General features: G+C 42.5%; 3 long non-coding RNA genes across 3 annotated transcripts; all 3 read left to right on the plus strand.

Annotated features, from left to right (window-relative positions):
* Nucleotides 1-16,868: 16,868 nt before the first annotated feature.
* Nucleotides 16,869-17,292, plus strand: LOC129047066 (uncharacterized). Its single transcript, XR_008509027.1, has 3 exons — nucleotides 16,869-17,013; nucleotides 17,093-17,134; nucleotides 17,215-17,292. It is a non-coding gene; the product is annotated as an uncharacterized LOC129047066 (long non-coding RNA).
* A 2,481-nt stretch (nucleotides 17,293-19,773) lies between these two features.
* LOC129047067 (uncharacterized) lies at nucleotides 19,774-20,836 on the plus strand. Its single transcript, XR_008509028.1, has 4 exons — nucleotides 19,774-20,353; nucleotides 20,454-20,481; nucleotides 20,569-20,736; nucleotides 20,815-20,836. It is a non-coding gene; the product is annotated as an uncharacterized LOC129047067 (long non-coding RNA).
* Nucleotides 20,837-21,159: 323 nt separating this feature from the next.
* LOC129047062 (uncharacterized) lies at nucleotides 21,160-21,694 on the plus strand. The gene is made up of 3 exons (XR_008509022.1): nucleotides 21,160-21,189; nucleotides 21,271-21,311; nucleotides 21,393-21,694. It is a non-coding gene; the product is annotated as an uncharacterized LOC129047062 (long non-coding RNA).
* Nucleotides 21,695-26,985: the final 5,291 nt, after the last annotated feature.

Consider the following 26,985-nt stretch of genomic DNA (forward strand, 5'->3'; position numbering starts at 1 on the left):
AGGTAAAGGGAGGGGGGTACAGTTTGGGATAAACCATTTGGGAAAAATTACTTCAAAGTATTACAAAGTATAAAAATGCACTACAGCAGGTTTGGGCAGCACCAAATAAAATGTAATAAAATGCTTTAAAAATAGAAAAAAATAAAAAAATAAAATAACAAAATTAATTAAAAATAAATAATAAAAAAACCGAACTGTAAAGTGCTGTAAAGTGCCGTACAAGTTCCATAAAATGTAGTGCCGTAATGCAAGACCCTCAAACACCACCACAATCACCAGCTTAAATTGGTCTGGGCAGCACCAAATAAAATAAAATAAAAAGCTTTAAAAATAGAAAAATTAAAAAAAAATTAAATAAAAAACAAAAGTAAAAAAATAAATGCTTTAAAAATAGAAAAATTAGAAATAAAAAATAAAAAGAAAATTAAAAAAATAAAATGCTTTAAAAAGAGAAAAATTAAAAATAAAGATTAAATAAAAAATAAAATTAAAAAATGGTTTAAAAATAGAAAAATTAAAAATAACAATTAAATAAAAATAAAATTAAATAAATAAAATAAATGCTTTAAAAATAGAAAAATTAAGAATAAAAAGAAATACAAAACAAAATTAAAAAATATAATAAATGCTTTAAAAATAGAAAAATTAAGAATAAAAATTAAATTAAAAATTAATAAAATTAAAAGGTTTAAAAATAGAAAAATTAAAAATAGAAATAAAAAATTAAAAAATAAAAGGTTTCAAAATATAAAATTAAAAATAAAAATTAAATAAAAAATAAAATTAAAAAAATAACTGCTGTAAAAATAAAAAAATTAAGAATAAAAATAAATAAAAAATAAAATTTAAAAATTCAAAAACTTTGAAAATAAAAAATTTAAAAAATAAAAATTAAATAAAAAACAAAAAAAAAAAATGCTTTAAAAATAGAAAAAATAAATATAAAAATTAGAAAAAAACCAAAATTAAAAAATAAATGCTTTAATAATACAAAAATTAAAAATAGAAAAATAAAAAACAAAATTAAAAAAAAATGCTTTAAAAATAGAAAACTTAAGAATAAAAAAATTAAAAATAAAATTAAAAAAATAAAAAGCTTTTAAAATAGAAAAATTAAAAATAAAAACGAATTAAAAAAATTTTAAAAAGGCTTTAAAAATAGAAAAATTAAGAATTAAATAAAAAATTTACAAATCAAATAAATGCTTTTAAAATAGAAAAATAATCAATAAAAAACAAAATTAAAAAATATAATAAATGCTTTAAAAATAAAAAAATGAAATATATAAAAATTAAATAAAAATTAAAAAAATAAAAAGCTTTAAAAAAAGAAAAGTTAAAAAGAAAAATAAAAAAAATTTAAAAAATACTTTAAAAAGAGAAAAATTTAAAAAAAATTAAAAAATAAAAACCTTTAATAATAGAAAAATTAAAAATAAATATAAATATTTAAAAAATAAAATAAATGCTTTAAAAATAAAAAAAAAATTTAAAAAATAAAAAGGTTTAAAAATAAAAATAAATAAAAAATAAAATTAAAAAAATACAAAGCCTTAAAAATAGAAAAATAAAAATTAAATAAAAAACAAAATTAAAAAAATAAATGCTTAAAAAACGAAAAATTAAATTTAAAAATATTTTAAAAATAAAATAAAAAGCTTTAAAAATAGGAAAATTAAAAATAAAAACAAATAAAAAAATTAAAAAATAAAATAAAAAGCTTTAAAAATAGAAAAAATTTAAAAAAAACCAAAATTATTAAAATAAAATTAATTAAAAATACATGAAAAACAAAATAAAAACTCTAAAGTGCTGTAAAGTGCCGTAAAATTTCCATAAAACTGCCGTAAAGCGCGACTGTCGTAAAACTGTCGTAAAAGGTGCCGTAAAGCGCGACTGTCGTAAAAGCTGCCGTAAAGCGTGACTGTCACAAAACTGCCGTAAAAGGTGCCGTAAAGCGCGACTGTCGCAAAAGGTGCCGTAAAGCGCGACTGTCGCAAAACTGTCGTAAAAGGTGCCGTAAAGCGCGACTGTCGTAAAAGGTGCCGTAAAGCGCGACTGTCGTAAAACTGTCGTAAAAGGTGCCGTAAAGCGCGACTGTCGTAAAACTGTCGTAAAAGGTGCCGTAAAGCGCGACTGTCGTAAAAGGTGCCGTAAAGCGCGACTGTCGTAAAACTGTCGTAAAAGGTGCCGTAAAGCGCGACTGTCGTAAAAGGTGCCGTAAAGCGCGACTGTCGTAAAACTGTCGTAAAAGGTGCCGTAAAGCGCGACTGTCGCAAAAAGGTGCCGTAAAGCGCGACTGTCGCAAAACTGTCGTAAAACGTGCCGTAAAGCGCGACTGTCGCAAAACTGTCGTAAAACGTGCCGTAAAGCGCGACTGTCGCAAAACTGTCGTAAAAGGTGCCGTAAAGCGCGACTGTCGCAAAAGGTGCCGTAAAAGCGCCACTGTCGCAAAACTGTCGTAAAAGGTGCCGTAAAGCGCGACTGTCGCAAAAGGTGCCGTAAAGCGCGACTGTCGCAAAACTGTCGTAAAAGGTGCCGTAAAGCGCGACTGTCGTAAAAGGTGCCGTAAAGCGCGACTGTCGCAAAAGGTGCCGCAAAGCGCGACTGTCGCAAAACTGTCGTAAAAGGTGCCGTAAAGCGCGACTGTCGCAAAAGGTGCCGTAAAGCGCGACTGTCGCAAAACTGTCGTAAAAGGTGCCGTAAAGCGCGACTGTCGTAAAAGGTGTCGTAAAGCGCGACTGTCGCAAAAGGTGCCGTAAAGCGCGACTGTCGCAAAACTGTCGTAAAAGGTGCCGTAAAGCGCGACTGTCGTAAAAGGTGCCGTAAAGCGCGACTGTCGCAAAAGGTGCCGTAAAGCGCGACTGTCGTAAAAGGTGCCGTAAAGCGCGACTGTCGTAAAACTGTCGTAAAAGGTGCCGTAAAGCGCGACTGTCGTAAAAGGTGCCGTAAAGCGCGACTGTCGCAAAAGGTGCCGTAAAGCGCGACTGTCGCAAAACTGTCGTAAAAGGTGCCGTAAAGCGCGACTGTCGCAAAAGGTGCCGTAAAGCGCGACTGTCGCAAAACTGTCGTAAAAGGTGCAGTAAAGCGCGACTGTCGCAAAAGGTGCCGTAAAGCGCGACTGTCGTAAAAGGTGCCGTAAAGCGCGACTGTCGCAAAACTGTCGTAAAAGGTGCCGTAAAGCGCGACTGTCGTAAAAGGTGACGTAAAGCGCGACTGTCGCAAAACTGTCGTAAAAGGTGCCGTAAAGCGCGACTGTCGCAAAAGGTGCCGTAAAGCGCGACTGTCGCAAAACTGTCGTAAAAGGTGCCGTAAAGCGCGACTGTCGCAAAAGGTGCCGTAAAGCGCGACTGTCGCAAAACTGTCGTAAAAGGTGCCGTAAAGCGCGACTGTCGTAAAAGGTGTCGTAAAGCGCGACTGTCGCAAAAGGTGCCGTAAAGCGCGACTGTCGCAAAACTGTCGTAAAAGGTGCCGTAAAGCGCGACTGTCGCAAAAGGTGCCGTAAAGCGCGACTGTCGCAAAACTGTCGTAAAAGGTGCCGTAAAGCGCGACTGTCGCAAAAGGTGCCGTAAAGCGCGACTGTCGTAAAAGGTGCCGTAAAGCGCGACTGTCGTAAAACTGTCGTAAAAGGTACCGTAAAGCGCGACTGTCGTAAAAGGTGCCGTAAAGCGCGACTGTCGCAAAACTGTCGTAAAAGGTGCCGTAAAGCGCGACTGTCGCAAAAGGTGTCGTAAAGCGCGACTGTCGCAAAAGGTGCCGTAAAGCGCGACTGTCGCAAAACTGTCGTAAAAGGTGCCGTAAAGCGCGACTGTCGCAAAAGGTGCCGTAAAGCGCGACTGTCGTAAAACTGTCGTAAAAGGTGCCGTAAAGCGCGACTGTCGTAAAAGGTGCCGTAAAGCGCGACTGTCGTAAAACTGTCGTAAAAGGTGCCGTAAAGCGCGACTGTCGTGAAAGGTGTCGTAAAGCGCGACTGTCGTAAAACTGTCGTAAAAGGTGCCGTAAAGCGCGACTGTCGTAAAAGGTGCGTTTTTTCTACAGTCGCGCTTTACGACACTACCTTTTATGGAACTTTTACAGTACTTTACAGCACTTTACGGATTTTATTTTGTTTTTTAATTATTTTTAATTATTTCTATTTTTTAAATTTAATTTTTATTTAATATTTTTTTAATTTTCCGATTTTTAAAGCTTTTTTTAAACTTTTTTTTAGTTTTAATTTTTATATTTTAAAGCATTTATTTTATTTTTAAATTTTCCTTTTTATTTAATTTTTAGTTTTTATTTTTATATTTCTAAAGTATATTTTAAATTTTTTTATTTTTATTTTTTTCTTAATTTTTACTTTTGAGTTTTTGATTTTTAAAGCTTTTTTAAATTATTTTTTATTTAATTTTATTTTTCATTTATCTATTTTTAAAGCTTTTTATTTTATTTTAATTTTTTTTAATTTAATTTTTTTGTTTTATTTTTTTAAAGCATTTATTTTTTAAAATTTATTTTTTATTTTTTAGTTTTCATTTTTTATTTATAAACTATTTATTTTATATTTTAAATTTTATTTTTTATTTCATATTTTTTTTTGCTTTATCTATTTTTAAAGCATTTATTTTATTTTTTTAGTTTTTATTTAATTTTATTTTTGATTTTTTATTTTTAAAGCATTTATTTTTTACTTTTTATTTAATTTTTATTATTGATTTTTTTATTTTTAAAGCTTTTTATTTTATTTTTTAATTTTATTTTTTATTTAATTTTTTGTTTTAATTTTTTTATTTTTAAAGCATTTATTTTATTTTTTTAATTTTATTTTTTATTTCATTTTTATTTTTTGCTTTTTCTATTTTTAAAGCTTTTTTATTTTTTAATTTTATTTTAATTTAATTTTTTGTTTTAATTTTTTTATTTTTAAATCATTTATTTTATTTTTTTATTTTATTTTTATTTCATTTTTATTTTTTGCTTTTTCTATTTTTAATGCTTTTTTAAAAAAATTTGTTATTTTTTTAGTTTTTAGGGGTTTTTTTTTATTTTTAAAGCTTTTTAAAATTTTTTATTTAATTTTTATTTTTGATCTTTCTATTTTTAAAGCTTTTTCAAGTTTTTTTATTTAATTTTTTATTTCATTTTTAGTTTTAATTTTTTATTTTTGAACTATTTTTTTTATTTTGAAAATATTATATTTTATTTCATTTTTATTTTTTGCTTTTTCTATTTTTAAAGCATTTATTTTATTTTTTTACTTTTATTTTTTATTTAATTTTTAGTTTTAATTTTTTTATTTTTAAAGCATTTTTTAATGTTTTTTTAATTTAATTTTTATTTTTGATCTTTGTATTTTTAAATCTTTTTAAATTTTTTTAATTTTCAGTTTTAATTTTTTTATTTTTAAATCATTTATTTTATTTTTTTATTTTATTTTTATTTCATTTTTATTTTTTGCTTTTTCTATTTTTAAAGCATTTATTTTATTTTTTTAATTTTCTTTTTTATTTAATTTTTAGTTTTGATTTTTTTATTTTTAAAGCATTTTTTAAATTATTTTTCATTTAATTTTTAGTTTTGATCTTTCTATTTTTAAAGCTTTTTTTTATTTTTTATTTAATTTTTAGTTTTAATTTTTTTTATTTTTAAACATTTATTTTATTTATTTTTATTTTTTAATTTTATTTTTTATTTATTTTTAGTTTTGATTTATTTTTAAAGCATTTTTTTTAATTTTATTTTTTATTTTATTTTTTAGTTTTGATTTTTTATTTTTAAAGCATTTCTTTTATTTTTTTAATTTCATTTTTATTTCATTTTTAGTTTTAATTTTTCTATTTTTAAAGCATTTCTTTTATTTTTTAAATTTTTTTTTAATTTTTAGTTTTAATTTTTCTGTTTTTAAAGCTTTTTATTTTTTTAATTTTTTTTATTTTCCCATTTTTAAAGCTTTTTTTTTTTTTTATTTTGTATTTAATTTTTATTTTTAATTTCTCTATTTATAAAGCTTTTTATTTTATTTTATTTGGTTCTGTCCAGACCAACTCAAGCTGGTGATTGTGGTGGTGTTTGAGGGTCTTGCAGTTACCCCGATTAATAGGTAGAGATGATGTTTGGAGGCCACAGTGTTACAGGTAGGGGTTAAACAGTTTTTTAGGGTCTTTCAGGTGATTTTTCAGGGATTTTTAGGGATATTTTAGGGGTTTTTTTGCAGGAGTTGTTTAGGAATTCTCTGGAAATGTTTAGGATACCTTTAGGGCTTTTTCAGGGCTTTTAAAATAATTTTTAGGGTGTTTTAATGACTGTCTTACCGGGGCGCCCCAGCCACCCAAGGCACCCCGTGCTGGCGCCGCGGCGCTCCAGCCCAGCCTCCTGTCAGCGCCGCCCGTGGTCGCTTCCCCTCTCCTGCCGCAGCCGCTGCATGGCGGGCCGAGCCGCGCCTTCCCCACCGCACCCTCCCGCTTCAGAGCCGCTGGATGGCGCGGCTCCGCCGCCTCCTGCAACCACGGACATCCCGGCGTTCCCTTCCACGGCCGCAGCCGCAGCCCCGTTCCCGTTCCTGCAGCTCCGCCGCCTCCCGCACGCCCCGGCCCGCCTGGCGCCATGATGACTGCCCGCACTGCGGTAGTGACGGAACCCACGCATGCGCAGTTGCTACAACCCCAGCACCAGCGATATCACTCCGCGCCGACTCATGGAACCACAGCGCTGCTTCCGGGATCAGCCGCACGCATGCGCAGTTCTATCTCCACAGCCCCGCTGCCACCCCCCACTGCGTTTGCCGCAGCTTTGGTACAGCCCGGTCCCGGTTCCGAGCCGCTGCGTGCCGCTGTCCAGCCACAGCCGGCATCCCTGTGCCCTGTCACGCCACTTCTGCCGCCACTGCGTCTATACACGGCACCACAGCAGGCGAAAACTGCAGCGCCTTGCGTGTATCCTTCCGCGTCTCTCCCTCTGCCGGGCACCGAGAGATCCCTCTGCAGCGCGTAACCCTGAGCAACCGATACCTGGTGTGCCTCTGCGTTTTCGCCTTCCACACTCCTAGCACCCAGTGGGACTACTATGTGTCACAATTCGTCTGCACAGCCACATCCATGCACACAAACCGTGCGACGAGGAGGAGGAGGAGGAGGAGGTTGGAATATGACAGCTGCTTTAATAAATACAGGACAGACAGAGAATTATTTTGCCCCTGCAAATGCCAGCTCTTTGATCCCAACACAAAAGAATTTTGAAAAAGAACTGTTCCCAAATAGCTCCAGAGTCCCCTCAGTGTTTGGGACAGATTTCTCGACCCACAAATAGACAGTAAACCCTGAAAATTTGCCAGCATTAATGCCAAAATTAGAAAACTCACAAAAATCTTTTGATAATTTCCACCTAACAGACTGGTGTGAAAAACATCAATCACTTGCTTTTAAAATTTTTGAAAGTTTAATAGTAATAAAATGGTTATAAAAATAGTCATACAATTAGAGTAATAATAATTTGGACAATTTGAATTAGGACAATATGAGACAACAAAAACAAAGAGTTACGGACGTCCGGGTACCTTTTTCTGGGCAGCATGAGCCTGAAAAAGGACCCCCGTTAACAAAGGATTAACCCTTAAAAGCAATAGCCTGTTGCATAGTCATACACTTCATACATGGTGCATAAATTCCATTCAAACACAGGATTCTGTCTGGTCATCATCCACTTCTTCCTTCTAATCCTAACAGCGCCTTGGAGGCAGGAAGAAGTTTGTTTCTTCTGATAAGAGGGCAATATATATAAATTCTTTTTCTCTGAAAGATCCAGGTGTCCTGTGGCCGCTATCTTGCTGCAAGTCCTTTCTTTAAAAAAAGTATCTTACATAGCATCGTTTCTATTTTAACAGTTTTTATAACCTAAAACTATATTTAACACACTACTTAAGAGAATTAATACAGCATTCCTTTCTAACACAACACATATAATATTCATTTTAGTATTTCAAAAAAGCCAATCATAAAATACCTGCATTTGTCACAATCCCCACTCTTATTCTTTGTAAATCCTTTGGCTTGAGCAATATTTCTTATCTACTTGCATCTTCTGGACTATGTGGGCAAAATAAAACAGGGGATTACACAAGGAAGAAATATAAAAATAGTTGCAACACATAAAATGAAAGATCTTAATTTCTTCTAATACATTACCCTACCAGCTAGGTTTTAACATTGTTTTCTAATTTTTGGACTGGTACCTGGGTTATTATATGCATATATATTTTTTTCTTCTTTGATTTCTTTTGCTTTTTCTAGAATGACTTTTCTGTGGTCATCAATTTTCAACAATTTGATCTATTAAACTTTCCACAAACACCCCCTTCTTTGGCCAATAAATAGTGTAAAGCCAACCTATTCTGATACCCTACAGTTTTTGTTTGGCTTAGCTGACTTTATATTAACTCCAATGCCTGGGCAGCTCCATTTGCTATCATTTCTATAACTGCTTGGAGTCTTGTAATACGACTCAATAGATAATTTGGGGTCAATACAGAGTTAAGTTGCTGTGCTGGTTTTACCTTTTCGTTTATTATTTGTTTTTTTACCAAATCTCGAACCGTCAAGATTAAATGTAAAACAAATCCCTCTCTCTCCTTTTGGACATTCAATTCCAAATCTATTACCACTTTTTCCTAAGTTTCTTGTAATCCAATAATTTACTCCATTTTGCCTACAGGTTCTTAATTTGGATGGGTTATAACAGTGGCTATTGACATAGGTGTGTGTAATTAAAGAGGAACTTTGGTTTCTTTCCACGCGATGCTTTCTGCAGCATTTGTGACACAATCTTGCTGGTATCCCTGAAAGGGAAAAGAGAACAAATGAGTGCCAGAAACAGGAATAACAGAGGTCCAGTATGCCTTATACTCCCACCTCCCAGGCCTGTGAGGTTGCAACCCACAGCAGGTGTATTTGATCTTCTCGGTGGCAAAAAACAGAGGCCAATCTGGTCGTGCCCTCTATTTCCTTGTCACTTTCTCTTAAATAATTTCCAGGCAAATTGGTTTGGACACCCTTTAACTGTGGTCTCTTACGGTTCTTCAAGTATCTCTCATTCACCAGGCACTAGTAATTCCCATCCACAAAGCTATTACTTTAACACTTTTTGCAATAAGAGCATAAATGTTGTGAACTACAATACTAATTATTCTCACAATTCAAGCATTTACTTATAACACAGCTAGCATGTCCAGTCTTGGAATGAATCAAATAAAGTTTACTGATGGAAATGGTAATTCCCCTTCTCCCCTGTACAATTCTCAGGCTAAGGTCAGAACACAAAAACAGTCTTGATCCTTCTATCTGGAGTATTCCTCCCCTAAGGAGATGTTTTATTCAGGCAAGACCAGAATAAAACCAGGCAGTGCTTGAAACCAGTGGTATAAGCGTTGTCTTAATTCTTAATTCTGTGTTGTTCTTTGTACATTTCTTGGATCATTTGCCTTTTTTGAAACTATTACCACTCAGTCCCCTTTGAGAAAACGCCAAGGGAAGAGCCCTTTTGCCAAGGGGCAGCATCTGAGCAGGCCAGGCAGCATGTGGGGTTCCAGGAGAGGGCTTTCAACTTTCCCCTTTTACTGTGCCAGTCCCTCCCCAGAGCCCCCAGACCCTCCACAGCACTCCCAGAAAGGAGAGGGGTTATTAGGAGAAAAAGGGTCTAGAAACAAGGGAAAATGCTTCCTTTTCCTTTATTTTTTGTGTTCAAACTGGGAGGGACTCTGCTTCCCCTGCAATTTTAGTGGTCTCAGTTGAAAGAATCCCTGCCTTTTCTATGCTGTTCGGGGTGTTAATTGACAGGGAGTCCTCATTTTCGATTATTCCCCAGTTTAAATAGAAGGGGAAAATCTTGACAATGTTTCTTATGGGTTTGAATTAAGGGTAGCCACCCCCTTTTTATTGTCCTGAGGCCTAAATTGAGGGAGAAGCCCAGCTGTCCCTCCATCTTAAGAGTTGAACTGAGGGAAAAATCCCTCTTTTTTCATCCCTGGAGAGATTTAAAGAGAGAAGAAAACCCTTCTTTTCCCAATAATTAAGGAGAGTAAATTAAAGGGCAGAAGCTATTTATTTGCCATTGTATTAGTTTCAGTAGAGGTAACTGCCCCATTTCCTCTTTTTAAGGGGTTCACTGGAAGGAAGCTCTGCTTTTTTCAGCATTTTAAGGGTTTAAAAATACATTTCAGGGCCCTTCTTTCTGTGCCATAGGACCAAGTATCTCAGAGCAGGGTGAGCCTGGCATGCACTTAACCCTTACACTGCCTGGGAAGCTTTTATTTTTCTTATTTTTACTTATAATGTAGATAGGCCTAATTAGAGGTCCCAAGGAGACTTAGACGATTCATATCATAAGCATTCTTCTCCACCGGGCTCAGTCACACATGAAGTACTACTTAATAGCCACTAAGGAATAATTATGTAAGGTCACAGCAAATTAGCCAATTTATCTAGTTATGCTGCCTAAACAGAAAGTATTATTTCTTACCAGTTTCCTGCCCATTTACTCCAAGTAGTTGTTGCAAAAAACAAAGCACTGTTATTTTTCAGAAGAGTTTTCTTCTATAACAAGCCCTCTACTCCCCTTGAATTTGAGTCAGAGGAGCCAAACAGCTGCAACTGCTCTGAGGGCTTTCATACCAGGTGGGATTCACCCCCCTCCCTTTTCCTGGGTGCCATGGGAACGAGAGGCGGGCACCATCAGGGGTATATTAACCCCAGCCTTTGCTCAGGGCCTTCATTCCCTCTCTGGGATGTGCTGGGATCAGAGCTCTCCTCTCATTTCACTCTCATTTCAGGTAAGAGGCTCTTTCAGCTTATCTCAGCTTGTTTTCAGCAGGTGTTTCTGGGCATCTAAAGCAACAGAGGCTTTGAAGATACTGTGAAGAAAACAGCATAGAATACAGGGAGTATTTAAGTTCACAGTTTTGGGGTTTGTGTTTAGGGGTGGTAAAGTGCATTTGTAATTTCCTGTATTGTTCTTATTTTGTTTTGTATTTTTTTTAGGAGGAGGGCAGCTTCCAGAGGCTCCAGGTTGTGTCAACTACAACACTTTTTTCAGCAGATTCATCGTGTCACAAGAGGGATCTGCCCAGTGTCCAAGATGATGTTTGAGATTGAGGCTTCAGGTGAGTTGAGGATTGTGACTAGGAGAGGGAGGGTGAGCAGGTATCCGGTTAGGAGATATTGTTGGGGGGGTGGTTTTGAAGGCAGCAGGGTGAGAAAGGGTGTTTATTTGAGCCCCCCACCCCAGGCCTTTTAGAAGCATAGCGGAGGCATTCACACGTCTTACAGCACACAAGGTCATCCACTGCACTCACAGGAATGCCATTTCACTTTGCCTTTCTCTTACCCAGGTGCTACTCATGATAATGGCCACAGCCTTGGAATCAGGATGAAGCTGGAGCCTGAAGGAGCCAGGCACACTCAGGAGAGGGCAAGTAGCTGACTCGCTGGGATTTGGCCCACATAACTCTGTACTCATACTTTGGTTTTGTTTTTCTTTATTGTAGCTGACCGAGAGGCTAACAGGCGATCACGGGGCCCTCTGAGGCAGACTCATTTCAGGTGCAACGTGGATCCTCATCACCGATCATCCAAAAGATAAGTCAGGGCCACGTCCTGGAGATGGGACAATGGGAGGGCAGCGGGTTGGGAGTTCCTGGGACAGATTTAAAAATTAGCAGAGGGAAAAGCAATCTTCTCCAAGGGGCCTCTTAGGACAGCTAAAGGGAGAGGCTCTAATTTTGACGGCAGCTTTCAGGCGTCCACGTCGTGTTGTCCGGTGTACCGTGTTACCTAGTGTGTCTTTGGGGTCCCTTTTGCCTTTTCCCCTCAAGACCCTCACCACAAGCATAACGTGTCGTGTTTGTCGTCCCCCTGTTTGTCACGTTCTGTGTCACGGGTGTCCGCACATATTTGTGCCGGAGCTGCTCTGCCCTGCCCTGCCGCATAGCCTGCTGCAACAGGACAAGTCCCAGGGACTTGCAGTTTGTGGGGTGTTGCCAGACTCTAGATATTCCTAGATAGACAGAAGATGTTTGGAGCTGTGAAGTTATCCCGCAGCCCTTTGACTTTTGTCCTCGCTTTCTTTCAGATGCAGAAGGATAAAATCCAGGGCAAAATCCATCCACCCATCCCAGGTGAGGAGGTTCCCCCGAGCAGGTCAGTCACCGTTTGTCTCTGCAGGGAAGAGTGTAAAGTGTGACTCTTTTACAGCTCTGTTCTTTTTCTTTTTAGGAAGTAAAGCTGGATATCGGCAGTCAAGATGAGGTGGGCAAGGTGAGCATTGAGTAGGGTACAGAAGCAGTTGTTAATGCTCCAGTCTCGCTTTCCAGTGCAACTCTAAGCATCCGTTCCTGTTTCTGCGCTTTAGGCAATCCACTCGGAGTACGCCGAGCCCCAGTCACCGACCTTCCGACACGCCGGGCGCGCCGCTCTCCCGAGCCCTGCGGAAGAATCACGGGACTCGGCGATGGAGCTGAGCGTTCTTAGGAGCACGGTGAGTAGCAGACTTGTGGGGTTTTGGCCGAGGGGCTGCCAAGATCGGGCACTGATGTTTGGTTTTCTTTAATACAGCTGTCTGAGAGACACCAGCCCGGTGCCAGCAGGACCTTCCCGGCTGACGAGGCGGCCTTTCTTCGCACCCGAGACCGGCATCCCCAGGAGTGCGAGAGATAAGTAGAGGGCCACGACCCAGAGAGGGGATGAAAGCGGGGGGCTGGTTTGGGAATTACTGGGAGGGGTTTTTGAGTCCCCTTTGGAGATGGGGGGGTGTCCATGAAGCGGCCCCTTAGGCCCCATAAAAGCAAAGCCTGGCTTTGGATCACAGTGCTGAGGTGAGCAGGGCAGAGCAGTCCCGGTGTGTATCGTGTCACTTGTCTTTTGTGTATTATGTGTTGTTTGGATATGTCATGTCCTTTACCTTAGGCCTTGGAGGGGCCTGTCAGAAACCCTGGCATCATTGTTAGCACCTGCGATCTCTGCATTCCTCGGCCTGGCACCCAGGCCATGGAACTTTTGCCTCAGGAGCTCAGACAGGCATCAGACTCTCTTGTCTCTTTAGAAGCATCCGGTCAGCTGTCTTTTCAGGTCTTGTTCTGAGCTGTATGGGCAGCTGTGCCCCACCAGGATCCATTATGGCGGACTAGGACTTGTGAGAAGGTGAGGGCAGGTAGAGGCTTCTGGCCGTAGGATTCTCGGGCATCCATCTTTGCAGTTTTTGGAGTAAATCATTCAGTTTAGCATCTTGTTCCTCCAGGTTTCTCTGAGCCTCGTCAGCTCGCCATCCATCTTACCTCAGTCATCTAATTTTCTGTCCTTGTGCTCCTTGCAGTCATGGTTCTTGTCTCGAGATTTCTGTCCGTGTTGTGTCCTCGTTGTCTGTCACGTCCTGTCTGTCCCGTGTCACGGGTGTGTGCACACATTTGTGCCGGAGCTGCTCTGCCCTGCCGCATAGCCTGGTGTAATAGGAGAAGTCCCGGGAAGTTGAAATTTGTAATGTGGGGTGTAGTTGGACTCTAGATGCCATTCCTAGATTGACCTAAGGTGTTTGCAGGTTTTGAGTTATCCTGCAGGTGTTTGACATATGTTCTGACTTTCTTTCAGGTGCAGATGCATTGCACCCGTGGCAGAGCCCCCCCATCCTGGGTGAGGGGGTTCCCACAAGCAGGTCAGTCACCATTTGTTTCTGCAGGGGGAGTGTCAAGTGTGGCCCTGTTACAGCTTTTTTTTTTTTTGTCTTTATTTTTAGGAAGTAAATCTGGATCCCAGCAGTCAAGTTCAGGAGAGCAAGGTGATCAGTAGCATTTCTTGTTGCTGAGCTCTCAGTTCCTGGGGCACGTCTCAGTCTCCATTCTCGTTTTTGTGCTTTAGGCCATCCGCTCGGAGCACGCCAAGCTCCCATCCCCAGCGGCCGATGGACCGGGTTTGCCGCTCTCACCAGCCCTGAGTTACGGGTCAGGAACCGCCGAGGAGCTGCAGTGAGTCGGGGAAGTAGGGAGGAGGAGCGAGGGTCCCCTCAGGTTTGAGCCATGCCAAATCACCTCATCTCCTCTTAGCCCAGGCACCCCCTGTGACGACGGCCTCTGTCTCCGAGCGTGCCCGACGCGTGCGACCCGAGCAGCTGAGCGTTCTTAGGAGCACGGTGAGTAGCAGACTTGTGGGGTTTTGGTGGCGGGGCTGCCGAGATCGGGCACTGATGTTTGGTTTTCTTTAATACAGCTGTCTGAGAGACACCAGCCCGGTGCCAGCAGGACCTTCCCGGCCGACGAGGCGGCCTTTCTTCGCACCCGAGACCGGCATCCCCAGGAGTGCGAGAGATAAGTAGAGGGCCACAACCCACAGAGAGGGGATGCAAGCAGGGTGCTGGTTTGGGAATTACTGGGAGGGGTTTTTGAGTCTCCTTTGGAGATGGGGGTGTCCATGAAGCGGCCCCTTAGGCCCCATAAAAGCAAAGCCTGGCTTTGGATCACAGTGCTGAGGTGAGCAGGGCAGAGCAGTCCCGGTGTGTATCGTGTCACTTGTCTTTTGTGTATTATGTGTGTTTGGATATGTCACGTCCTTTACCTTAGGCCTTGGAGGGGCCTGTCAGAAACCCTGGCATCATTGTTAGCACCTGCGATCTCTGCATTCCTCGGCCTGGCACCCAGGCCATGGAACTTTTGCCTCAGGAGCTCAGACAGGCATCAGACTCTCTTGTCTCTTTAGAAGCATCCGGTCAGCTGTCTTTTCAGGTCTTGTTCTGAGCTGTATGGACAGCTATGTCCCGCCAGGATCCATTATGGCGGACTAGGACTTGAAAGAACGTGAGAGCAGGTAGAGGCTTCTGGCCGTGGGATTCTCGGGCATCCATCTTTGAAGTTCTTGGAATAAATCATTCAGTTAGCATCTTGTTCCTCCAGGTTTCTCTGAGCCTCATCAGCTCACCATCAGTCTCTCCTCGGTCATCTCATTTGGCATCTTCTCAGTCCTTGCAGTCATGGTTCTTGTCTCGAGATTTCTGTCCGTGTTGTGTCCCCGTTGTCTGTCACGTCCCGTCTGTCCCGTGTCACGGGTGTCTGCACACACATTTGTGCCGGAGCTGCTCTGCCCTGCCGCATAGCCCGGTGCAACAGGAGAAGTCCCGGGGACTTGAAGTTTGTAATGTGGGGTGTAGTTGGACTCTAGGTGGGATTTGTAGATGGACACAAGATATCTGGAGCTCTTAAGTTATCCTGCAACAGCTTGACTCTTGTCCTGACATTTTTTTCAGATTCAGATGGATTGAATGTGTGCCAGAGGCCCCCATCCCGGGTGAGTGGTTTCCCCCAAGCAGGTGAGGCACCATTTGTCTCTGCAGCAGAAGTGTATGTGGTGACTCTGTTACAGCTCTGTTCTTTGTCTTTCTTTTTAGGAAGTAAATCTGGATACCAGCAGTCAAGGTGAGCAGTGGAGAGAAGTAGCTGTTATTGCTCAGGTCTCAGTTTCTGGTGCTGCTCTAAGCTTCCATTCTCTTTTTTGTGCTTTAGGCAATCCACTCGGAGCCTGCCAAGCCCCCGTCACCAGCCGGCCGATGCACCGGGTTCCCTGCACGTGCGAGCCCTGTGGACGCGTTACAGGACCTGGTGATGAAGCCCTGAACTCTTCTATTTAAAGGTGCCATCCAGGTGGCCTTCAGCAGCTGCCAAGGAGTTGCGGTGAGTCGGGGAAGTAGGGAGGAGGAGTGAGGGTCCCCTCAGGTTTGAGCCATGCCAAATCACCTCATCTCCTCTTAGCCCAGGCACCCCCTGTGACGACGGCCTCGGTCTCCGAGCGTGCCCGACGCGTGCGACCCGAGCAGCTGAGCGTTCTTAGGAGCACGGTGAGTAGCAGACTTGTGGGGCTTTGGCCGAGGGGCTGCCAAGATCGGGCACTGATGTTTGGTTTTCTTTAATACAGCTGTCTGAGAGACATCAGCCCGGTGCCAGTAGGACCTTCCTGGCTGACGAGGTGGCCTTTCTTCGCCCCTGAGACCGGCATCCCCAGCTGTGCGAGAGATAAGTAGAGGGCTACGACCCACAGAGGAGATGAAAGCAGGGTGCTGGTTTGGGAATTATTGGGGGGGTTTTTGAGTCCCCTTTGGAGATGGGGGGGTGTCCATGAAGCGGCCCCTTAGGCCCCATAAAAGCAAAGCCTGACTTTGGATCACAGTGCTGAGGTGCGCAGGGCAGAGCAGTCCCGTTGTGTATTGTGTCACTTGTCTTTTGTGTATTATGTGTTGTTTGAATATGTCATGTCCTTTACCTTAGGCCTTGGAGGGGCCTGTCAGAAACCCTGGCATCATTGTTAGCATCTGTGATCTCTGCATTCCTCGGCCTGGCACCCAGGCCATGGAACTTTGGACTCAGGAGCTCAGACAGGCATCAGACTCTCTTGTCTCTTTAGAAGCATCCGGTCAGCTGTCTTTTCAGGTCTTGTTCTGAGCTGTATGGGCAGCTGTGCCCCACCAGGATCCATTATGGCGGACTAGGACTTGTGAGAAGGTGAGGGCAGGTAGAGGCTTCTGGCCGTAGGATTCTCGGGCATCCATCTTTGCAGCTCTTGGACTAAATCATTCAGTTTAGCATCTTGTTCCTCCAGGTTTCTCTGAGCCTCGTCAGCTCGCCATCCATCTTACCTCAGTCATCTAATTTTCTGTCCTTGTGCTCCTTGCAGTCATGGTTCTAGTCTCGAGATTTCTGTCCGTGTTGTGTCCTCGTTGTCTGTCACGTCCTGTCTGTCCCGTGTCACGGGTGTCTGCACACACATTTGTGCCGGAGCTGCTCTGCCCTGCCGCATAGCCTGGTGTAATAGGACAAGCCCTGGGGAGTTGAAGTTTGTAATGTGGGGTGTAGTTGGACTCTAGATGCCATTCCTAGATTGACCTAAGGTGTTTGCAGGTTTTGAGTTATCCTGCAGGTGTTTGACATATGTTCTAACTCTCTTTCAGGTGCAGATGCATTGCATCCATGGCAGAGCCCCCCATCCTGGGTGAGGGGGTTCCCACAAGCAGGTCAGTCACCATTTGTCTGTGCAGGGGGAGTGTCAAGGGTGACCCTGTTACAGCGCTGTTTTTTTGTCTTTATTTTTAGGAAGTAAATCTGGATCCCAGCAGTCAAGTTCAGGAGAGCAAGGTGATCAGTAGCAGTTTTTGTTGCTGAGCTATCAATTCCTGGGGCAAGTCTAAGCTTCCATTCTCTTTGTTGTGCTTTAGGCAATCCACTCGGAGCCTGCCAAGCCCCCGTCACCAGCCGGCCGATGCACCGGGTTCCCTGCACGTGCGAGCCCTGTGGACGCATTACAGGATCTGGTGATGAAACCCTGAACTCTTCTATTTAAAGGTATCACCAGGGTAGCCTTGGGCACCTGCCAAGGAGTTGCGGTGAGTCAGGGAAGTAGGGAGGAGGAGTGAGGGTCCCCTCAGGTTTCAGCAATGCCAAATCACCTCGTCTCCTTTAGCCCAGGCTTATCCCGTGACAATGGCATCAGCCTTGGAGCGTGGCCGAAGGGTGCGGCCCCAGGAGCCGGGCATTCTTAGGAGAACGGTGAGTCGCAGAATTGTTGGGTTTTGGCCAGTGTGCTGCAGAGATCATGCATTGATATTTGGATTTCTTTCACGTAGCTGACTAAGAAACAACAGGGAGTTGTTGAACAACAGTGCCAGCAGGAACTTCCCAGATGTTGAGGCCGCCTTCTTTTGCACCTGACACGGACCTGCATCCCCAGATGTCCGAGAGATAAGTAGAGGGCTACAACCCACAGAGAGGGGATGAAAGCGGGGCGCAGGGTAGGGACCCACCATGAGGGGTTTTTGAGTCTCCTTTGGAGATGGGGGTGTCCATGAAGCGGCCCCTTAGGCCCCATAAAAGCAAAGCCTGGCTTTGGATCACAGTGCTGAGGTGAGCAGGGCAGAGCAGTCCCGGTGTGTATCGTGTCACTTGTCTTTTGTGTATTATGTGTGTTTGGATATGTCACGTCCTTTACCTTAGGCCTTGGAGGGGCCTGTCAGAAACCCTGGCATCATTGTTAGCACCTGCGATCTCTGCATTCCTCGGCCTGGCACCCAGGCCATGGAACTTTGGACTCAGGAGCTCAGACAGGCATCAGACTCTCTTGTCTCTTTAGAAGCATCCGGTCAGCTGTCTTTTCAGGTCTTGTTCTGAGCTGTATGGGCAGCTGTGCCCCGCCAGGATCCATTATGGCAGACTAGGACTTGTGAGAAGGTGAGGGCAGGTAGAGGCTTCTGGCCGTGGGATTCTCGGGCATCCATCTTTGCAGTTCTTGGAATAAATAATTCAGTTAGCATCTTCTTCCTCTAGGTTTCTCTGAGCCTCGTCAGCTCGCCATCCATCTTACCTCAGTCATCTAATTTTCTGTCCTTGTGCTCCTTGCAGTCATCCTTCTTGCCCAGAGATTTCTGTCCGTGTTGTGTCTCTGTTGTCTGTCACATCCTGTCTGTCCCGTGTCACGGGTGTGTGCACACATTTGTGCCGGAGCTGCTCTGCCCTGCCGCATAGCCTGGTGTAATAGGAGAAGTCCCGGGAAGTTGAAATTTGTAATGTGGGGTGTAGTTGGACTCTAGATGCCATTCCTAGATTGACCTAAGGTGTTTGCAGGTTTTGAGTTATCCTGCAGGTGTTTGACATATGTTCTGACTTTCTTTCAGGTGCAGATGCATTGCATCCATGGCAGAGCCCCCCATCCTGGGTGAGGGGGTTCCCACAAGCAGGTCAGTCACCATTTGTTTCTGCAGGGGGAGTGTCAAGTGTGGCCCTGTTACAGCTTTTTTTTTTTTGGTCTTTATTTTTAGGAAGTATAGCTGGATCCCAGCAGTCAAGTTCAGGAGAGCAAGGTGATCAGTAGCATTTCTTGTTGCTGAGCTCTCAATTCCTGGGGCACGTCTCAGTCTCCATTCTCGTTTTTGTGCCTTAGGCCATCCGCTCGGAGCACGCCAAGCTCCCATCCCCAGCGGCCGATGGACCGGGTTTGCCGCTCTCGCCAGCCCTGAGTTATGGGTCAGGAATCCCCGAGGAGCTGCAGTGAGTCGGGGAAGTAGGGAGGAGGAGCGAGGGTCCCCTCAGGTTTGAGCCATGCCAAATCACCTCATCTCCTCTTAGCCCAGGCACCCCCTGTGACGACGGCCTCGGTCTCCGAGCGTGCCCGAAGCGTGAGGCCCGAGCGGCTGAGCGTTCTTAGGAGCACGGTGAGTAGCAGACTTGTGGGGTTTTGGCCGAGGGGCTGCCAAGATCGGGCACTGATGTTTGGTTTTCTTTAATACAGCTGTCTGAGAGACACCAGCCCGGTGCCAGTAGGACCTTCCCGGCTGCCGAGGCGGCCTTTCTTCGCACCCGAGACCAGCATCCCCAGGAGTGCGAGAGATAAGTAGAGGGCCACGACCCACAGAGGGGATGAAAGCAGGGGGCTGGTTTGGGAATTACTGGGAGAGGTTTTTGAGTCCCCTTTGGAGATGGGGGGGGTGTCCATGAAGCGGCCCCTTAGGCCCCATAAAAGCAAAGCCTGGCTTTGGATCACAGTGCTGAGGTGCGCAGGGCAGAGCAGTCCCGGTGTGTATCGTGTCACTTGTCTTTTGTGTATTATGTGTTGTTTGGATATGTCATGTCCTTTACCTTAGGCCTTGGAGGGGCCTGTCAGAAACCCTGGCATCATTGTTAGCATCTGCGATCTCTGCATTCCTCGGCCTGGCAGCCAGGCCATAGAACTTTTGCCTCAGGAGCTCAGACAGGCATCAGACTCTCTTGTCTCTTTAGAAGCATCCGGTCAGCTGTCTTTTCAGGTCTTGTTCTGAGCTGTATGGACAGCTATGCCCCGCCAGGATCCATTATGGCGGACTAGGACTTGAAAGAACGTGAGGGCAGGTAGAGGCTTCTGGCCGTAGGATTCTCGGGCATCCATCTTTGCAGTTCTTGGAATAAATCATTCAGTTAGCATCTTGTTCCTCCAGGTTTCTCTGAGCCTCATCAGCTCACCATCAGTCTCTCCTCGGTCATCTCATTTGGCATCTTCTCAGTCCTTGCAGTCATGATTCTTGTCTCGAGATTTCTGTCCGTGTTGTGTCCCCGTTGTCTGTCACGTCCCGTCTGTCCCGTGTCACGGGTGTCTGCACACACATTTGTGCCGGAGCTGCTCTGCCCTGCCGCATAGCCCGGTGCAACAGGAGAAGTCCCGGGGACTTGAAGTTTGTAATGTGGGGTGTAGTTGGACTCTAGGTGGGATTTGTAGATGGACACAAGATATCTGGAGCTCTTAAGTTATCCTGCAACAGCTTGACTCTTGTCCTGACATTTTTTTCAGATTCAGATGGATTAAATGTGTGCCAGAGGCCCCCATCCCGGGTGAGTGGTTTCCCCCAAGCAGGTGAGGCACCATTTGTCTCTGCAGCAGAAGTGTATGTGGTGACTCTGTTACAGCTCTGTTCTTTGTCTTTCTTTTTAGGAAGTAAATCTGGATACCAGCAGTCAAGGTGAGCAGTGGAGAGAAGTAGCTGTTATTGCTCAGGTCTCAGTTTCTGGTGCTGCTCTAAGCTTCCATTCTCTTTTTTGTGCTTTAGGCAATCCACTCGGAGCCTGCCGAGCCCCCGTCACCAGCCGGCCGATGCACCGGGTTCCCTGCACGTGCGAGCCCTGTGGACGCGTTACAGGACCTGGTGATGAAGCCCTGAACTCTACTATTTAAAGGTGCCATCCAGGTGGCCTTCAGCAGCTGCCAAAGAGTTGCGGTGAGTCGGTGAAGTAGGGAGGAGGAGTGAGGGTCCCCTCAGGTTTGAGCCATGCCAAATCACCTCATCTCCTCTTAGCCCAGGCACCCCCTGTGACGACGGCCTCGGTCTCCGAGCGTGCCCGACGCGTGCGGCCCGAGCGGCTGAGTGTTCTTAGGAGCACGGTGAGTCGCAGACTTGTGGGGCTTTGGCCGAGGGCCTGCCAAGATCGGGCACTGATATTTGATTTTCTTTAATACATCTCCTCTTGTTTTTTTATTTTAGGTGGTCCACTTGCCATCTCTCCTGGCTGAGCATGCCTATGCCAGGTGGGTGAGAGCTTAAGGTATCGGTGTGGCATCCTTGTCAGATTAGGGAGGTTGTGTTTTCACAGTATGTCAGCATGCTTTTCTGATTTGTTTCTTTGCAGGTGCTGTCGCTGCCCTAGACACGCCAAGGAACAGAGGAGGGCAGGTGAGTCGGAGTTTAGGCAGGCTGACTCCTAGGTGAGCGTTACACAGCAGCATGCTAAGTGTGTCCCTTTTCTCTTTGCAGGTATCTTCCGGGCACCCTCCGGAGCCAAATCAAGATTTGAGGTGAGCCGGGGCAGTGGTGCAGAGGAGTCCCGGGGATTACTGTTGTTGAGGGCAATAGTCAGGTTTTCTGTTTTGTCTTAGGTACCCTGAGGAGGCTCGTAGCCCAAGCTTGGAAACGGCAGCACCGAAGCACACACGGAGAGCATCTCAACGTCCACGTCTGACCGAGGATGGATTTTGTCCTCTCATCTTCCAAAAGCTAAGTGTCGGGGCCAGCGGTTGGGAGAAGGGGAATAGCCTTTACTATCACAGGAGGCAATCAGATGTCAGCTTAGGGGACAGGTCTGTAGCGGGGTGGGCTCTCTGGAAGTAAAGGGAGAGGGTTTCCCCTCAGCCTCGCCAGAGCCTTTGCCGGGCAGGGCAGTTCCGACCCATCTCCACTTTCTCGGGAACTATGCGTCGTCCGCCTCCCTCGACTCGACGTTGTCACGGATCTTTCCCCCGAGGAGCTCGCCTTCACATCTGGAGCTCCAGCCACGGTCACCCGGCAGTCCGCTTCCTTCTCTAGGCTCGCCGCCCCTCTCGAGCATCCTCTTAACTGCTTCGGCACTAACTTCTTTTGACGAGTTACGTTTCATCATCACGTGCTCTCGTCCTAGGGCTTCCTTTCCTTTGGCATCATCAGCCTCTGGCTCATCTTGCGTTAGGAATCTCGGGTCCCTACGGGGACAGTGCCAGGCAGTTGTCACTCGTCTCTGTGTCATGTCATCTGTGTCCGTGTTATGTTTTCCATGTCTGTGTTATGTAGTCCGTGTCCATCGTCTTACGTGTCACAGGCCTTTGTTACGTCTCACCGCTTTATCGGCACTATTCCGTGCCACGTAGGCCATATTCTACTCACGTTCCTTTCCGGATATCCCTTATTCCGGCATCTTTACATTTTTACTCTTTGAGACAGGAATGTCTCGAAGGGACAAGATGTTCTCATCCATCTTCCTTTTCACTACCAGCTTTGGTAGTGCCTTTTTTTCCACGCCATTCTCTTGGACTTCCTGAGGGAGCGTCTTACACCCTCCTCACGTGACTGCAGGAGTTCTATAGGTTCCATCTTCTCAAAGGGTACAGGGCTCAAGAATTAATCTTCCAGAGAGCTATCTCAAGTCCTGGCTTATACTGTATGTACTTACATTGTTTGTACCTATGCTGGTTTATACTGTATGTACTTATACTGTATGTACTTACATTGCGTTTACCTATGTTGGCTTACACTGTATGTACTTACATTGTGTGTACCTATGCTGGCTTATATTGTATGGACTTACACTCCATGTACACTTGCACTGTATGCGTCTGCTTTTATTGTGTGTACTCATGTTGTACCACTTATGGTCGGAGCTGCCCTGCCCTGGCATGTAGTCACAGTTAGGTAGCAGAGTTATAAAAACTTTACTGTTCATCTGTCTTTAGTGGGGTTTAGGGTAGAAAATTTATCGGTCAGAGCGGGGACAAGTCCTAGCTGTCAGCCACTCGTTGACCGCTTCCTGTCGTCTCACAGGTCCCTGAGGCTACTGATTTCCCCAGAATCTACCATTTGACGTCGAGGAGCGGCAGCCAGAAGAAGCGTGGAAGCGCGTTCTTCAGCGTCTCGAGGAAGAGCCGCGGGGAACGTTTAAATGGGAGGAGTGCGTGAGCGTGTGTGAGAGCACGTGTCTGTCTGTCTGCGTCTGCTCGTCTCTGCGTGTGTGAGCGTATGCTGACTGGATTTAACCTTGTGTGTGTGACTCTTGCTTTTCAGGTTCTTCAACTCATTTGTAAATTTAGAGTAAAAAATCCCCAGCTGGGTTTACCCCCCCCACCCCCCCCGGCTGTTTTTTTTCTTTTTTTTTCCCCCCCGGCTGGGTTTTTTTTCCCCTGTCCCGGTCGGTCAGCGAGGCGACGATCATCGCCAAAATTTGAGCACAGACCCTCCAGGGACTGGGTATTTCTTCAGGCAGGAGGAATTTTTGGAGGCTCCAGGGAACCACGTTCCCGAGGACCAATGATTGCTGGGGTGTAATTTAGCAGTTGTGATCAGAGGGATGGTGAGTTTGTGTGTCATTTGAAGGGGGTGTTAATGGTAGATGAGTGCTGTTTTTTGTGTGCTTTTGTTGTTTTGGGTGTCCTGTAACAATAAATCCACAAGTAATGAAAATAGAAAAAGGTTATAATGTTGTGTTAATGTGTGTGTTGTGTTGTATTGCTCTGTATTGCAGTGTGAGCACAGGGTGAACTCTCTCCTCCTTGCTGTGACACCTGGGCTGGCAGGGATGACACAGTGACCTCTGGCAGCCCATGCTGCCTGTGCCATCACCTGGCACTGATGTGTTTGATGAAAATCCTTTTGCTGGGTTTTTTCTCCTGAGAAGCCTCAGAACAGAAATGGAACCAATAACAATCTGCTGGCTGTGGAGTGTGGGCTGGAGATGGTTTAGCAACAGGGGCATCTTGGGTTGGTCTCCTGTGCATTGTTTCTACTTGATGACCAATCATGGTCCAGCGGTGTCGGGGCTGTGAGCAGTCCCAGGTTTTTATTATTCATTCCTTTCCAGCTTTCTGATGTCTCCTTGCTCTTTTAGTGTAGTTCTAATATCTCATTTTCTTTTAATATAATAGAGATCATAAAATAATATTTCCGCCTTCTGAAAGGGGGAGTCAAGATTCTCATCTCCTCCCTTGTCCTGGAGGACCCTCAAACACCACCACAATCAGCGGCCGAACGGGTTTGTGCGAGCCTCTCAGTAACCCTCGGCCGGTCCCGAGTTGGCAGACACCAGGGGGCAGCCCCGACACGGCCAACAGTGGGGAGACACTCTCTGTGCCCCGAGGGTGCTGAGGGCACCTGGGCTGGGGGGAGACACTGTCTGTGTGTGCCCCGAGGGTGCTGAGGGCACCTGGGCTGGGGGGAGACACTCTCTGTGTGTGCCCCGAGGGTACTGAGGGCAGCTGGGCTGGGGGGAGACACTCTCTGTGTGTGCCCCGAGGGTGCTGAGGGCACCTGGGCTGGGGGCAGACACTCTCTGTGTGTGCCCCGAGGGTGCTGAGGGCAGCTGGGCTGGGGGCAGACACTCTCTGTGTGTGCCCCGGAGGGCACCTGGGCTGGGGGCAGACACTCTCTGTGCCCCGAGGGTACTGAGGGCACCTGGCCTGGTCGCCTTTGCAGCAGAAGAGACAGCGGTAGAAGATAAAGGGCCGACTCTTAGCAGGGGTTAATCCAAGGTTTTATTAGGACCCCCAAAGGAGCTCCTGCACCTCAGGGGGCTCCTGCCCAGAGCCCCAGGAGATGTGCCAAGGTTACATTTTAAGGGAGGTGGAAACCGAAAGTAGATAACACCCTACCAACCATTAAGTGACCCTAAGGGATGGATGCTGGGGGATAGACATATAGGACAGCGTATGGGGCAAGGCTTGGGGGGCTGACCCCTAGCCTCTGGCTGATCACTCGACAACTTGGACTGAAACTTCTGCATGGGGGGGGATGGGAGGCTGAGTGATTGACAGAGAGCCAGGGTGGGGGTTTGGGGATGATCTCATCCCGGGAGAGGGATAACACAGGTAAAGGGAGGGGGGTACAGTTTGGGATAAACCATTTGGGAAAAATTACTTCAAAGTATTACAAAGTATAAAAATGCACTACAGCAGGTTTGGGCAGCACCAAATAAAATGTAATAAAATGCTTTAAAAATAGAAAAATTAAAAAAAACCAAAAAACAAAATTAATTAAAAATAAATAATAAAAAACCCAAACTGTAAAGTGCTGTAAAGTGCCGTACAAGTTCCATAAAATGTAGTGCCGTAATGCAAGACCCTCAAACACCACCACAATCACCAGCTTAAATTGGTCTGGGCAGCACCAAATAAAATAAAATAAAAAGCTTTAAAAATAGAAAAATTTAAAAAAAATTAAATAAAAAACAAAAGTAAAAAAATAAATGCTTTAAAAATAGAAAAATTAGAAATAAAAAATAAAATAAATTCTTTAAAAAGAGAAAAATTAAAAATAAAAATTAAATAAAAAATAAAATTTAAAAAATGGTTTAAAAATAGAAAAATTAAAAATAACAATTAAATAAAAATAAAATTAAATAAATAAAATAAATGCTTTAAAAATAGAAAAATTAAAAATAAAAATTTAATACAAAACAAAATTTAAAAATATCATAAATGCTTTAAAAATAGAAAAATTAAGAATAAAAATTAAATTAAAAATTAATAAAATTAAAAGGTTTAAAAATAGAAAAATTAAAAATAGAAATAAAAAATTAAATTAAAAAATAAAAGTTTTCAAAATATAAAATTAAAAATAAAAATTAAATAAAAAATAAAATTAAAAAAAATAAATGCTTTAAAAATAAAAAAATTAAGAATCAAAATAAATAAAAAATAAAATTTAAAAATTCAAAAACTTTGAAAATAAAAAATTTAAAAAATAAAAATTAAATAAAAAACAAAAAAATAAATGCTTTAAAAATACAAAAAATAAATATAAAAATTAGGAAAAAACCAAAATTAAAAAATAAATGCTTTAGTAATACAAAAATTAAAAATAGAAAAATAAAAAACAAAATTAAAAAAAAATGCTTTAAAAATAGAAAACTTAAGAATAAAAAAATTAAAAATAAAATTAAAAAAATAAAAAGCTTTAAAAATAGAAAAATTAAAAATAAACATTCAATAAAAAACAAGATTCAAAAATATAATAAATGCTTTAAAAATAATAAAATTAAATATAAAAATTAAATAAAAAATTAATAAAATAAAAAGCTTTTAAAATAGAAAAATTAAAAATAAAAACGAATTTAAAAATTTTAAAAAGGCTTTAAAAATAGAAAAATTAAAACTTAAATAAAAAAATTTACAAATCAAATAAATGCTTTTAAAATAGAAAAATAATCAATAAAAAACAAAATTAAAAAATATAATAAATGCTTTAAGAATAAAAAAATGAAATATAAAAATTAAATAAAAATTAAAAAAATAAAAAGCTTTAAAAATAGAAAAATTAAAAATAAAAATAAAAAAAAATTTAAAAAATACTTTAAAAAGAGAAAAATTTAAAAAAAAATTAAAAAAAACCTTTAATAATAGAAAAATTAAAAATAAATATAAATATTTAAAAAATAAAATAAATGCTTTAAAAAAAAAAAAAAATTTTAAAAATAAAAAGGTTTAAAAATTAAAATAAATAAAAAATAAAATTAAAAAAATACAAAGCCTTAAAAATAGAAAAATAAAAATTAAATAAAAACCAAAATTAAAAAAATAAATGCTTTAAAAAAAGAAAAATTAAATTTAAAAATATTTTAAAAATGAAATAAAAAGCTTTAAAAATAGAAAAATTAAAAAAAAACCAAAATTATTAAAATTAATTAAAAATACATGAAAAACAAAATAAAAACTCTAAAGTGCTGTAAAGTGCCGTAAAATTTTCATAAAACGTCGTAAAACTGCCGTAAAGCGCGACTGTCGTAAAACTGTCGTAAAAGGTGCCGTAAAGCGCGACTGTCGCAAAACTGTCGTAAAAGCTGCCGTAAAGCGTGACTGTCGCAAAACTGTCGCAAAAGGTGCCGTAAAGCGCGACTGTCGCAAAACTGTCGCAAAACGTGCCGTAAAGCGAGTCTGTCGCAAAACTGTCGTAAAAGGTGCCGTAAAGCGCGACTGTCGCAAAACTGTCGTAAAAGGTGCCGTAAAGCGCGAC

Source organism: Molothrus ater, chromosome 36 (assembly GCF_012460135.2).
Source record: "Molothrus ater isolate BHLD 08-10-18 breed brown headed cowbird chromosome 36, BPBGC_Mater_1.1, whole genome shotgun sequence".
NCBI lineage: Eukaryota > Metazoa > Chordata > Aves > Passeriformes > Icteridae > Molothrus > Molothrus ater.